General features: G+C 40.0%; 1 protein-coding gene across 1 annotated transcript in view; it reads left to right on the forward strand.

The window, feature by feature from the left end:
* GUCY1B1 (guanylate cyclase 1 soluble subunit beta 1) overlaps window positions 1–13,882 on the forward strand; it is a 97,231-nt gene that overhangs the window by 8,812 nt on the left and 74,537 nt on the right. The gene's annotated exons all lie outside the window — the stretch shown is intronic.

A 13,882-nucleotide genomic window follows, 5' to 3' on the forward strand; every position in this document is an offset into this window, starting at 1 on the left:
TCCTGAACTATACCAGGCCACATGCCCTCAACATGGGGGAGTGGGTGCTTTGGAGAAACCACCCCAAAGCACCTTGTCCCCATATTGATTGGGACAGGGGTCTCATCCCCACAACCATGGCCGGTAGTTGTGGGGGTCTGGAGGTGGGGGGCTTATCGGAATCTGCAAGCCCCCTTTAACAAGAGGGCCCCCAGATCCCACCCCCTATGTAAATGGTCTCCCCTAAAATCCATAACAGACCCTTATACGGGCATGCTGCCTAGCAGGTCAAAAAGGGGGAGCGAGCGGGTGACCCCCCCTCCTGAACCATACTAGGCCACATGCCCTCAACATGGGGGGGTGGGTGCTTCGGGCAGGGGGGGCTCTGCTCCCCACCACAAAGCACCTTGTCTCCATATTGATGGGCACAAGGGCCAGTGTTGTGAGGATCTACAGGTGGGGGGGCTTAACAAGAGGGCCCCCAGATGTCCTCCTCCCATGTGAATGAGTATCGGGTACATATTACCCTTACCCATTCAACAATTTTTTTTACAAAAAGTAATAAAAACAAGAGACAAGTTTTTGACAAATCCTCTATTGTCCCTCGATGTAAATCCATCGTTAATCATGCCGCCCAAAAAAAAAAACGCTCCGCCTGCTGGGGCAACCTTGAGATTTGACAGTTCTTATAAAAGTAAGGGGTGGTGTCACCTGGCAACATCACCTGGTGGCCCTGCCCACTTGTGACATTACTGGCCTAGCATGCACCAGTCCGTGATGTCAGAAGTTGTGGGGCCATCTGGCTACATCACCCAGTGATCCCACCCCTTCCGATACCTATGTAAGAAATGTCAGAGGAGTGCAGAGGAGGCATTCGTCATGAGGCAGTCCCAGAAGAGGGAAGCGTTTTTTTTTTAAGGGTCGGAGGCACAGCGTGATTGATAATGGATTTATATCGAGGGACACTATTTGTAAAAAACTTGTCTACTGTTTTTTTTTTTTACTTTTTGACACTTTTTTGGGGAAAGGGTACCCGATACTCAGTCACATAGGGGAGGACGAGATCCTATTGCCCCCTTATGATGTACATGCGTCAGAGGTTGCCAGAGCCTTAAATGCTCTGGCCTTAAAAACATAGAAATGTAAATATATAGAAGAGTGATGGCAGAAAAATTATCAAGTGGTCCATCAAGTCTGCCCCTTATTTATTTTATATTTTTCAACTTTTTTCTTAGTATAGATCTATGTTTGTTCCAAGCATGTTTGAATCCACTTACTGCTGACTACTAACTCACTACCACTGCTGGAAGTTTGGTAAAATATTACTTATAAGATTAGTTTTGAACATTCCTTTTGCTAGTTTGAGGTCATGGCACGTGTTCTTGGCTTCATATTAAAAAAAATGCCATAAAAATACTGCTTAACCATAAGCAAGTTAAAACTGAACTCTAGACATGTATTTTAATTTATAGTTGGCCCACTTTCGACCAAAGTAGGTATGTATATCTCATGAAACTGCAAATCACTGTCATAGTCAGCACGCTCACCTTTCACAGAAGGTGTTCTCTGATTGAATGAGTTGGACTTTGTGATGGACTTTGTGATGTCACCACCTGTCTCTCCACCTCATCCAATCAAAGAATTCATTGTATTCATTAAAAAAAAATAAAGCATTCTGTTAAAAGTGACAGTGCCAAATAAGAGACCACCTTTGGTTACTATGCAAAAGAGAAGCCGCTCAGCACAGCACCCAAAATATCACTGCTATCAATCTAGTCGGCCCACTAGCAATCGCACAGGTATGATGTATTCATACCTACATTGGTCAAAGCTGAACCAATGTAACTATGCAATAAAAATCTTACCTAGAGTTGAATTTTAATTAGACTTTCAATACCCCTTTCAAGGTCTGACAAACGCATTGTGTAAGTAGATACTATCAAGTACAGGTCAGGGGTCTCCAAACTTTCTAAGCAAAGGGACCGTTTACTGTCCTTCAGGCTTTAGGGGAGTGTGGCCAGTGGGAGTAGAAAATGCCCCGTATCGGTGCCCTAACATTGGTTTTTTATTGGAGAAAGAAGAATAGTGCACCATTAACGGTGTCAGTAGGGGGATTGGTGCTTCATCATTGGTTTTAGTTGATGAAATAGTGCCCCAAAGGCAAGCAAAGGGCCTCATCCGGCCCCCAGGGCCACAGTTTGGAGGCCACTGATGTAGGTAAATAAGCTAAGTCTGTGAGTGCTCATGCATGTCTGAGGATTCATACAATTTTATCTACAGTGTATTTCAGTTTAGGTGGTCTGTTCTTTTAAACTCTGCTTTACGGTTTGCGTGTGCAACAAGGATTTGTCTTCACACAAGAATGTTAATGCGGCACACTTCAGCCTTTCATCCACTGTATGTAGCTTCATTTAAATCTTACATGACATTCAATGCATTTGTATAAGAATAAATGCTCTTAAGTTCTACATCAGTTAAAGTGGAAAACGTTCCTTTATAGTTTATATATTTTACAGATTGTAAAAAAGATTATAGAATTTTCTACATCAGTGTATATCGACTTCAAATAAGGGCCTTTTTACAAGAACTGTATTATTTAGTGAGCAAATAGACCAAATAGGAAAATCATAGTTAAGTCTAGATTAGTTGCTGTGATTTTTTTTCTTTGCAAGTTGTAATTGCAGGTTGCAGTAACCTATTTATTTTACTAACTGAACTTTCAGTTTAAATCCAATAAATCAGCCTTTTTCCACCAGGGTGCCCAGGCACCCCAAAGTAACTTCAGGTTTCTTTAGAAGTGCCTTGGTAAAATGCCTAAAAATTGTATACAAGCCAGCAGGTGGATCAAGCCTACCTCTAAGGCCTTGTACACACGGTCGGATCAAACCGATGTGACTGGTCCGTCGGACCGTTATCATCAGTTCACCTCTGAAGTGGCCGTACGGCCTGATATGTGTACACACCGTCAGTCCAAAATCCGATCGGGTCAGAACGCGGTGACGTCAAACACACGACGTGCTGAATAAAACGAAGTTCAATGCTTCCAAGCATGCGTCGACTTGATTCTGAGCATGCACGGATTTTGAACCGATGCTTTTCTGTACTAACCATCGGTTTGGTCCGATGGGGCAGCCGTCCATCGGTTCGGTTTTGAAGCATGTTTTAAAATTTTGGACCGAAGGAAAACAGACCGATGGCCTATACACACGGTCGGTTTGGTTCGATGAAATTGAACTTCGGTTCATTCTCATCGGTTTGGTCCGACCGTGTGTACAAGGCCTTAGTTGCACAAAATTACAGATTTTCTTTGCGCGCCATTACAACCATTTAGCTGCGGGTTGATAAGGAGATTGTTGGGTGCCTGCACAGCATCCTTGTTTGCCTATCCCCTTCCCCTCTCCAAATCATTGGAATGCTAGTCAGTACCAGTGAGCAAAGGTGTATTTGTTTTGGAAGAATAAATCAGTTGTAACATTGAGTGATCTACATGTGTGGATGTTGCTGCATTATATGAAACTGTTTGTTTTGTTTTTTACATTTTAGAATGGGGTGGCCTGAGATTGTGCAGAATTTTAAAGGGTGCCTTGACTGAGAAAAGGTTTAGAAACACTGCTCTAAATACATTCTAGGTGCATAAAAACAAAAGGTGTGCAAAGTCTTTCTAAAGCAGCCACAGCTTCAGTAGAAAGCCTCTCCCCTACTAGACCTGTGCTCTCTTTATTATTTAGATCTGCTTATTAATTGCCATAACCTACCAACTAACCAACCAACCTATTGGATTTCCCCTTTCATTCTGTCAGTGTAGGTATAAAGGAATGAAATGGAGAATCTGAGCAGGCAATATACAGCTTGGGTAGACAAACTGCATGATAGGCGACACTCATTCTAAATTTCACCAGAGGTTCCTGAGAAGAGATATATAACGTACTTATATAACCAGAATGGATAGATAATTGGGAGCTCAAATCATCCCATTAAAGCATTGTAATCCCAGCTACATCACTAACCTAGTCTCAAAATACCAACCAAGCCGGTTTCTTTGGTCCTCCCAAGACCTCCTGCTCTCTAGCTCCCTTGCAACCTCCTCCCATGCCCGCCTAAAGGATTTCTCCAGAGCTTCTTCCATCTTTTGGAACTCCCTACCCCATTCTGTCCGACTGTCTCTTAATCTATCTATAGTTAGACGATCCCTGAAAATCCTTTGCTTTAAATAAGCTTATGCTGCTTCTAACTAATACGCTGTTTTACTTTCTCCATCAGCTCATCCCCACGGTTATTACCCTGTGTATCAATTCAATTTCCCTCATAGATTGTAAGCTCTAGTGAGCAGGGCCCTCTGATTCCTCTTGCACCAAATTGTAATGTAACTGTAATGTCTGCCTTTAATCCGTTAAGCGCTGCACAAACTGTTGGCGCTATATAAATCCTGTATAATAATAAAAAGTAATATGTAATGATTTGTTTTAGGCATGGGCAGTTTTTAATTGCTTAAAGCTTAGCTCCAGGCTCAGGTTCCTCCTTTCTCAGAACACTATGACACCATATTAAGAAGAAAAAAATTCCTTCGAAAGCTCCTGGGTTGTTTTTGCAGTGTGTTTTGGATCATTGTCCATCTGTACTGTAAATCGCTGTCCAATCAACTTTGCTGCATTTGTCTGAATCTGGGCTGACAGTATATCTCTAAACTGCAGAATTAATCCGGTTGCTTCTGTCTTCTGTCACATCATCAATAAACACCATTGGACCCAGTGCCACTGGAAGACATGCATGCCCATGCCATCACGCTGCCTCCACCATGTTTTACAATAGAGGTTGTGTGCTTTGGATCATGAGCTGTTCCAAGCCTTCTCAACACTTTTTTCCTCTCATCATTGTGGTACAGATTAATCTTAGTTTCATTTGTCCAAAGAATGCTTTTTCAGAACTGGTCTGGCTTTTTTAGATGTTTTTTGGCAAAGTCTAATCTGTCTTTTCTATTCTCCAGGCTTAGGAATGGTTTGCACCTTTTGTGAACCCTCTGTATTTGCTCTTGTGAAGTCTTCTCTTGATTGTAGACTTTGACAATAATATGTCCACCTCCTGGAGAGTATCCTTCACTTGTCTGGATGTTGAGAATGGGTTTTTCTTTACCATAGAGAGGATCCTGTGATCATCCACTGCTGTTGTCTTCCGTGGACATCCAGGCCTTTTTATGTTGCTGAGCTCACCAGTGCATTCTTCTTTCTTTGGAATGTACCAAACTGTTGATTTGGCAACTCCTAACGTTGCTGCTATCTCTCTGATGGAATAGTTTCATTTTTGAAGCCTTACAATGGCCTGTTTCACTTGCATGGACAGCTCCTTTGAACGCATGATGTAGGTTCACAGTAATAGATTCCAAATGTAAATACCACACTTAGAATCAATTCCAGACCTTAATTGATGAAGAAATAACAAAGAAGCAGCCCACACCTGGCCATGAAATAGCTTTAATTGTCCAATTACTTTTGGTCCCTTGAAAAAGGGGAATAGGCAAATTTTTAAGAGCTGTAACTCCTAAACCCTTCCTCTGATTTGGATGTACATACCCTCAAATTAAACCTGAGAGTGTGCACTTTCAGCCCATATCCATTATATAAATATAGCTTGAATATGTTTTGGTAAATACCTGAAAAAAAATTGTGCCCCGTGTCCAAATATATTTGGACCTAACTGTGTATTATATTTGATTTATATATGTATTATTATTCAGAATTGTGGTAGGCACGGGTGATTAATTGATTGTGTTATTTATGATAAGTGATACAGTGGTTAAACTAATCTTTGTTAATAGAAAGGACGATTGATGAAAACTGGAACACAGGATGCTGTCCATAATAATAGTTCAAGAATATCTGGAACTAAATGAAGCTTTTCTGTGCTCCAGTTTTTAGAAATCAGCACTGTGTATTTTTATGCCGCATACAAAAGATCGGATATCCGATAGAATAAAATCTGATGGAATTTTTGGTCGGAATTCGGATGAAGCTGACTTTCATCAGTCTTGCCTACACACTATCAGACTAAATTGCGACCATGCCAAAACGCAGTGACGTAAAACACTACAACGAGCCGAGAAAAATTAAGTTCAATGCTTCCGAGCATGCGTCGACTTGATTCTGAGCATGCGTGGATTTTTCCCCGATGGAGTTCCACACAGACGATCGGAATTTCCTATCAGTTTTTTTCCATCTGAAAAATTTAAAACATGTTCCATTTTTTACACCGATGGAAAAAAGTCCGATGGGGCCCACACACGATAGGTTTTCCGATGAGAAAAATCCATCAAACTTTTTTCATTGGATAAAACGATTGTGTGTACACGGCATTAGAGGATGTTGAAAAAAGGCTTTCACTTCTAACGGGATACCACCTTCATTTTCTGTTTTTCACTGATAATCGCGAAGGCACCAGAATTTGTAAAACTGGAGGTTGTTATAATGCAGCCTGGTTGAACATGTTTCAAATACTATATGCCAAATAAAAAAAAAAAATTGTTTGATACTGTGCTGTCCACACTTTTTTTTGGACAGCACAACTTTTAGAGGAGTTCTCCACTTTCATTGGAAAAGTAGTTACCTCCTTCAGCCAAGTAGTCATTCACTGCACTGAGCGGGCATAGAAGCTGACACTTTGGACCCCTGACCTCTATTAGATAAGAGGTTTCTCAAGCATTACATATGTTGAACATTATGTCAGGGGCCTCATTTGGGGCTCATAAATTGACAACCACTGCAGGGATGAGAAACTGAGAGATCTCTTAATAAAAGCCGCACACTGCACACACATTACACATAGTTAGTCACTGGTGATGTCAGAGGCAGTTATGTAGTCCCCCCCCCAGCCTCAGTTGGTGTCAGATTGCCAGCCGCACTTTCACAGTCCCATTATAAGTCGTTGATCGCCACTATTAGTATTATACAAAATTCCATCAATACAGTGTCTTGAAAAAGTATTCTTACACCTTGAAATTTTCCACGTTTTGTCATGTTACAGCCAAAAACATAAATGTATTTTATTGGGATTTAATGTGACAGACCAACACAAATTGGCACATAATTCTGGAGTGGAAGGAAAATGATAAATGGTTTTCAATTATTTTTACAAATAAATATGTGAAAGGTGTGGTGTGCATTTTTATTCAGCCCCCCTGAGTCAATACTTTGTAGATCTTTCGCTGCAATTACAGCTGCAAGTCTTTTTGTGTATGTCTCAACCAGCTTTGCACATCTAGAGAGTGACATTTTCGAGCATTCTTCTTTGCAAAATAGCTCAAGCTCTGTCAGATTGGATGGAGAGCATCTGTGAACAGCAATTTTCAAGTCTTGCCACAGATTCTCAATTGGATTTAGGTCTGGACTGACTGGGCCATTCTAACACATGAATATGCTTTGATCTAAACCATTCCATTGTAGCTCCGGCTGTATGTTTAGAGTCGTTTTCCTGCTGGAAGGTGAACCTCTGCCCCATTCTCAAGTCTTTTTCAGACTCTAACAGGTTTTCTTCTTAGATTGCCCTGTATTTGGCTCCATCCATCTTCCCATCAATTCTAACCAGCTTCCTTGTCCCTGAAGCAAAGCATCCCCACAACATGATGCTGCCACCACCATCTTTCACAGTGGGGATGGTGTGTTCAGTGTGATGTGCAGTGTTAGTTTTCCATCACACATAGCATTTTTGCTTTTAGGCCAAAAAATTTAATTTTTGTCTCATCTGACCAGAGCACCTTCTTCCACATATTTGCTGTCCCCCCCACATGGCTTCTCACAAACTGCAAACGGGACTTCTTATATCTTTCTTTCAACAATAGCTTTCTCATTGCCACTCTTTCATAAAGGCCAGATTTGTGGAGTGCGCGACTAATAGTTGTCCTGTGGACAGATTCTCCCACCTGAGCTGTGGATCTCTGCAGCTCCTCCAGAGTTACCATGGGCCTCTTGGCTGCTTCTTTGATCAATGTTTTCCTTGCCAGGCCTGTCAGTTTAGGTGGAGGGCCATGGTAGGTTTGCAGTTCCATTTTCGGATCATGGATTGAACAGTGCTCTGTGAGATGTTCAAAGCTTGGGATTTTTTTTTATAACCAACCCTGCTTTAAACTTCTTCACAATGCTATCCCTGACCTGTCTGGTGTGTTCCTTGGCATTCATGATGCTGTTTGTTCACTAAAGTTTTCTAACAAACCCATGAGGGCTTCACAGAACAGCTGTATTTATACTGAGATTAAATTACTGACAGGTGGACTCTATTTACGAATTAGGTGACTTCTGAAGGCAATTGGTTCCTCTAGATTTTAATTAGAGTAAAAAATATTGAAAACCATTTATCATTTTCGTACCACTTCAAAATGATTTGCCACTTTGTGTTGGTCTATTACATAAAATCCCAATGAAACACATTCACGTTTTTGGTTGTAACATGACAAAATTAGGAAAATTTCAAGGGGTACAGTATGAATACTTTTTCAAGGCACTGTATACCATAGTTTGTAGATGCTATACCTTTCACACAAACCAACCAATATGCACTTATTGGGATTTTTTTATATCAAAAATATGTAGCAGAATACATTTTGCCCAAAATTTATGAAGAAATCAAATTTTTGTTAAAAAAAAAATATTTGATATGTTTTATAGCAGAAAGGAAAACATTTTGTTTTTTGTTCTTTCAAAAAAATAAAAAATTTGTTTAGATCACAAAAAATCTCTCCATTGATGATCAAATACCACCAAGAAAAAGGGGTCTATTTGTGGGGAAAAAAATTATATAAATTTTGTTTGGGTACAAAGTCGCGGACCGCGCAATCGCCAGTGAAAGTAGCACAGTGCCATGAAACGCCCTTGTCATGAAGGGGGTAATAGCTATCGGAGCTGAAATGGTTAGTGGAGAAAGGTTTAGCTGCTTAGAGACCATAGACAATAATGGTGACCAGTCCATTGCGATGTGATTGTCTCTTTTGCAGGCATCCACCTACTGTATGTATAGAAATGGATATACATTAGACATGTAATGTCTATGTAAGCAGATGCTTTTGGTAAAAGCAGACTTAAAATTACAGGTGGAAGTTTTTTGTATAGAATTATTGGACTGCAACGGATGAATGGTATTCCGTTCTGTATGAAGTGGAATATGCTGCTCTCATTATATTAAAAAAAGGATTGCAATACATGATTTTATAGGAAATATTCCCTTTGAAAAACTGACAATGTAATGAAAAAATGTAAATAACCAATGTGTTAAAATATAGCAGTTCTTTGTCACTAGACAAATATATAAATACAGATAAAAGAACACATTTGTGGAACATTCACACAACTCTATAAATGATTAACTAAGTTGTCTGCTTTGATTTATGGAAGCTGAATCATGTCAGAAAAATGTGTTTGTCTTCCAAATGTGTTAAACCATATATAGTTCGAAAATGTGCTTTGCACAAGCGCAGTGAACTTTATATTATAAATAAAACCTCGTAAAACGTTGAAAATAATTGGGGAAGGGTAAGGCTCAAAACTTTTTATTTCCTTATTTTCTTGAATTCCACTCCTAATATTTAAAAAAAAAAAATTACTTTGATGTACCAGTCTGGCAATTTGTTGTATTACTAAGATGTGGTTTAAACTGTCAACAACTTTTTGGTCAATTGATGTGTTGTTTTGTATTTTAAGATTTATTTTTGTAGTGTATTTGCTAGAACAACTTACATAATTTATTCATTTAACATATGATGGGCTAGATTCACGTAGCTCAGCGTATAGTTGTGCCGGCGTAGCGCATCTCATATGCGCTACGCCAACGTAAAATAGGGCGCCCAGACCATTATTCACAAAGGTCTGGCGCCGTACGTTGCGCCGGCGTAGTCTAGGCAGGCGTAAGCCCGCCTAATTCAAATGTGGAAGGTAGTGGGCATGTTGTATTCTAAGTAGCCGTGACCCCATGTACATTTTTGCACTAACGATCCGCGCATGCGCGCATTCTCAGAGTCACGTCGCATATACTCCCTAAGTTACGTCGGCTCAATGCTTTTGACGTGAACGTAACCTACGCACAGCCCCATTCACGTACCACTTACGTAAACGACGTAAAATTCAACGGCTGTTCCGACGTCCATACCTTAACATTGGCTGCGCCTCATATAGCAGGAGTAACGTTACGCCGGACGTAAGCCTTACGTAAACGGCGTATCGGGCGCAAGTACGTTCGTGAATCGGCGTATCTAGGTCATTTACATATTCTACTCGTAAATCTACGGAAGCGCCACCTAGCGGCCAGCGTAAATATGCAACTAAGATACGACGGCGTAAGAGACTTACGTCAGTCGTATCTTAGCCGAATTTCGGCGTATCTTGCTTTCTGAATACAGAAAGAAGATACGCCGGCGCATCCTAGAATTTACGCGGCGTATCAATAGATACACCGACGTAATTTCTTTCTGAATCTAGCCCAATATGTTTTATGTTGCCAAATGTCTGGACAGTTGCGGATGGTACATAAACATTTTTAGGTGAAACAAGGGTGTCCTTAAAGTGGATGTAAACCCGATTCATGACATTTGAGCTGGGCACATATATCTGCAGTATTTTGTTATCTCCTTTCAATGAGCTAAGTCTTATAGCTCACTCCTGAACGGTTCCTCTGTTATCAGCCTGAGAACTCCTGACATATTTTTTGACTTTTTAGACAAAAGCAGCTCTTTTGTCAAAAGAGGTTGCTAAAATAGATTAGCAGAGAGCAGCTCTTATTACAAAACAGCTCTGAGAGTCTCTGCCTATGAGGAGAGGGGGTGTGTACCTTTCCTCCAATCAGCAATTTTAGCTATCTTTGCTGTATGCCCAGACATCACACTCTGTTTTAACCAGGAAGAGAAAATCTCCTAACAAAATCTGAACTTTCTAAACAGTATATAAATGTGAAGACAGCCGATATACATATAAAACCTATGTAGGGAGATTTGGTTAATCTCTGTGTATCATCTGAGGCTGTTCACTTCACTGGGTATATGGGGGGTTTACATCCACTTAAAAAAAAAGTACAAAGTCCATTTATTTTCAAACCAAGTAAATCTGATACAGAGCTCAAAATCTGTTTGGTGGTGTGCAGTCAATTTATAAAGGGGTGAATTTGTTTTATTTTCCCACTGATTTATTTCACTGCTCTTTCAATCTGTGCTTCTCCCAATCCACTAGTGCTGTATGGTTTATCACAGATTATCAGTTTCACATGATTTTGCAGGGTAACATGACAGTTTGCTTAAAGCGTTTGCTACCCCAACACTTTATATTCCTGATATGTGTCTGCTGTAACATGTGCCTGCTGTACCATGTACTTGTATGAGAAAGTCTCCTGTTCTCTTTGTATTGCTTTTATTATGCAAAATCCCTGGTGTTCCTGCTAGTCCCTTTGGTTTTCTATTAAAAACTGACTACACTAAGCAGGAGAGTACAGCATGGTCAGTTCAGTAGCTGTGCAATGATCAGACTGCTGCACAGCCTTTCACTGGGGAGCTCAGTGTGATGTTGTTTCTCATACACCCAGCTCTTTTGCGGCAGAGATCAGAGGGAATGTGATTACTTAAAAGGGAAGAAAGGTATTTATAATGATTTTATATCTACACAAAACATGTTTGCCTTTCATTTCTACTTTGAACTGCATGGGTTGTTTTACAAGGTGATCTTTTGCAATCAATTAAGTAGTAAATTTAGAGGTCTGGAAATGTGCTTTTTGGCTCTAATGAATGACATCTCCACTCTGAACCCTTGAACCATAAATAATCTATAATATCAGTGGAATAGACAAGAGTTTTCATAAATCGTCCCATTTTAACAATACCTCTCATTAACAGTATATAGCAGTCTTATGACTTCTATCAGTGTCTGATTAAAGCTTGTAGCAGGAGATTTCATTCTCCTCTGACCATCCTATGAGGCTCCATGACCCCTGACCCTCTGACTGGACAGTGCTGATCACATGCACCTTACCCAAAAAAAAACTCTGGCGAACTGAGCAGTGGCGACTGGTGCTATAAAACATTTTTTTTGGGGGGGCGCAAACAAACCCCTACAGGTCCCCACTCCAGACCACGGTCACACTCCCCTGATATGGCTCCCCTCCGCAGCTTTCATGTTAACCCTGTCTTCTTTCCGGGTGGCAATTCTTCAGCACTCCTGATTGGCCACGGTGAGATGCCGGAAACCAGAAATGATGCATCAGACCGTTTTCATCAGACAAACCAATCGTGTGTACGCGGCATAAGTGACACATTTCTTATAGTGTTATGCTATCCTGTTTCTGTCATAGAAGGATTTCCTATGCTAAAATCAGTATATTCCCCTTTAGTAAAATATTACTTACAAATCAGCACTGTCAATAACTACAATACACTACTGCTGTGAGCAGTCCGGTCTTGTTATAGTGATGTGTCCTAGAAAATTTTCAGTTGTCCGTAAATTTTTGTGCAGTGGTCTGTAAGAAATTAATTCTAGGTCAGCAACCCTTATTCAAGGTCAGAGGTGTAACAAGAAGCCATAAAGCCTGATGGAAAATCCGGTCAACACAACTAAAAGGACCTGGAGCAAAATGTCACAATGAATCCTCTAATATCTCATGCAACTAACTTTTACAGCTTGTTCAGGCCAAATAGATACATTCTGCTTTAGTAATCTTCAGGTAAATCTGTCGGGGAAAAATAAGGGAGGCTTCCATTGCTATCCTCGTTCTAAAAATGCTACATGTCTGTTTGTTCTGGATTAGTACTTACTGATTTATAGGTCAGGAAATCCAGAGAAAAATGCTTGTCTGCATACTTGTTCCCCATCAGTGACAATCAAAGTATCGACAAAGAATGTCAACATAACATTCAGGCAACTAGTATTTACTCTGTACACAAAGTAAATATGTAACGGATTAGGGATAAGCAGAATTGTGAGTTTTCATTACCCAAAAATGATGGTGAAAATCAAGAGAGTTTGGTAAAATGTTATGAAAATGGTGAGTCAATTCTGGAAGGCAAAAATAAAAAGCATAAAAAAAGCAAAATACTAATTTCATGGCAAAGGTACACTAAAATCAAATTTATAAAAAAAAAAAAGTTAAATAAAAAAAACAATACAAATTAATCTGAATGAAATAAACTAGACTAGCCTTTTTTTTTTTTAACCAGGGTGCCTTGAGGTTTATTCAGGGGTGCATTGGCAAAATGCCTAAACAGTGCCCCAAAATTGTATATAAGCCAGTGGGTGGATGAAACCTGTCTTTTAGTTACACAAAGCCATAGGTTTTCCTTGTACATCATTATAACCTTTTAGCTGCCAACCTCCTAATGACAAATGACATCATAAGTTGATATGGAGGGTGTCAGTTGCCTGCATATCATCCTTGTTCGACCCTCTCTTGCCTCTCTTGCCTCTCTCCATCAGATTTGGGGTCTCATTAGCTAAGCGACGGAGAAAAACTGAGGGAGAACAGAAACATTGGAATACTAGTCAGTACCAGTTTGCAAAAGTGTATTTTCTTTTGAAGAATACATCACCTTTATTGCTGGGTGTCCTACTTGTATTGATGTTGCTGTATTATGTAAAACTATCAGAATTGTTTTTACATTTTAGAATGGGCGCCTCAAGACTGTGCATAATTTTGGAGGGTTCCTCAAAATTTTCTATAATTTTAAAGGGTGTCTTGACTGAAAAAAAGTTGAGAAACATTGAACTAGACTACTTTAGTTAAAGTGGATGTAAACCCAATTCATGAAATTTGAGCTGGGCACATATATCTGCAGTATTATGTTATCTCTCTTCAAAGAGCTATAGCTCTCTCCTGAACCATTCCTCTGTTATGAGCCTGATAGCTCCTGACAAATTCTCAGACACATCAGAAAAAAAGCAGTCTGACATTT

The sequence above is a fragment of the Rana temporaria genome, chromosome 1 (assembly GCF_905171775.1).
Source record: "Rana temporaria chromosome 1, aRanTem1.1, whole genome shotgun sequence".
In the NCBI taxonomy this organism is placed as follows: domain Eukaryota; kingdom Metazoa; phylum Chordata; class Amphibia; order Anura; family Ranidae; genus Rana; species Rana temporaria.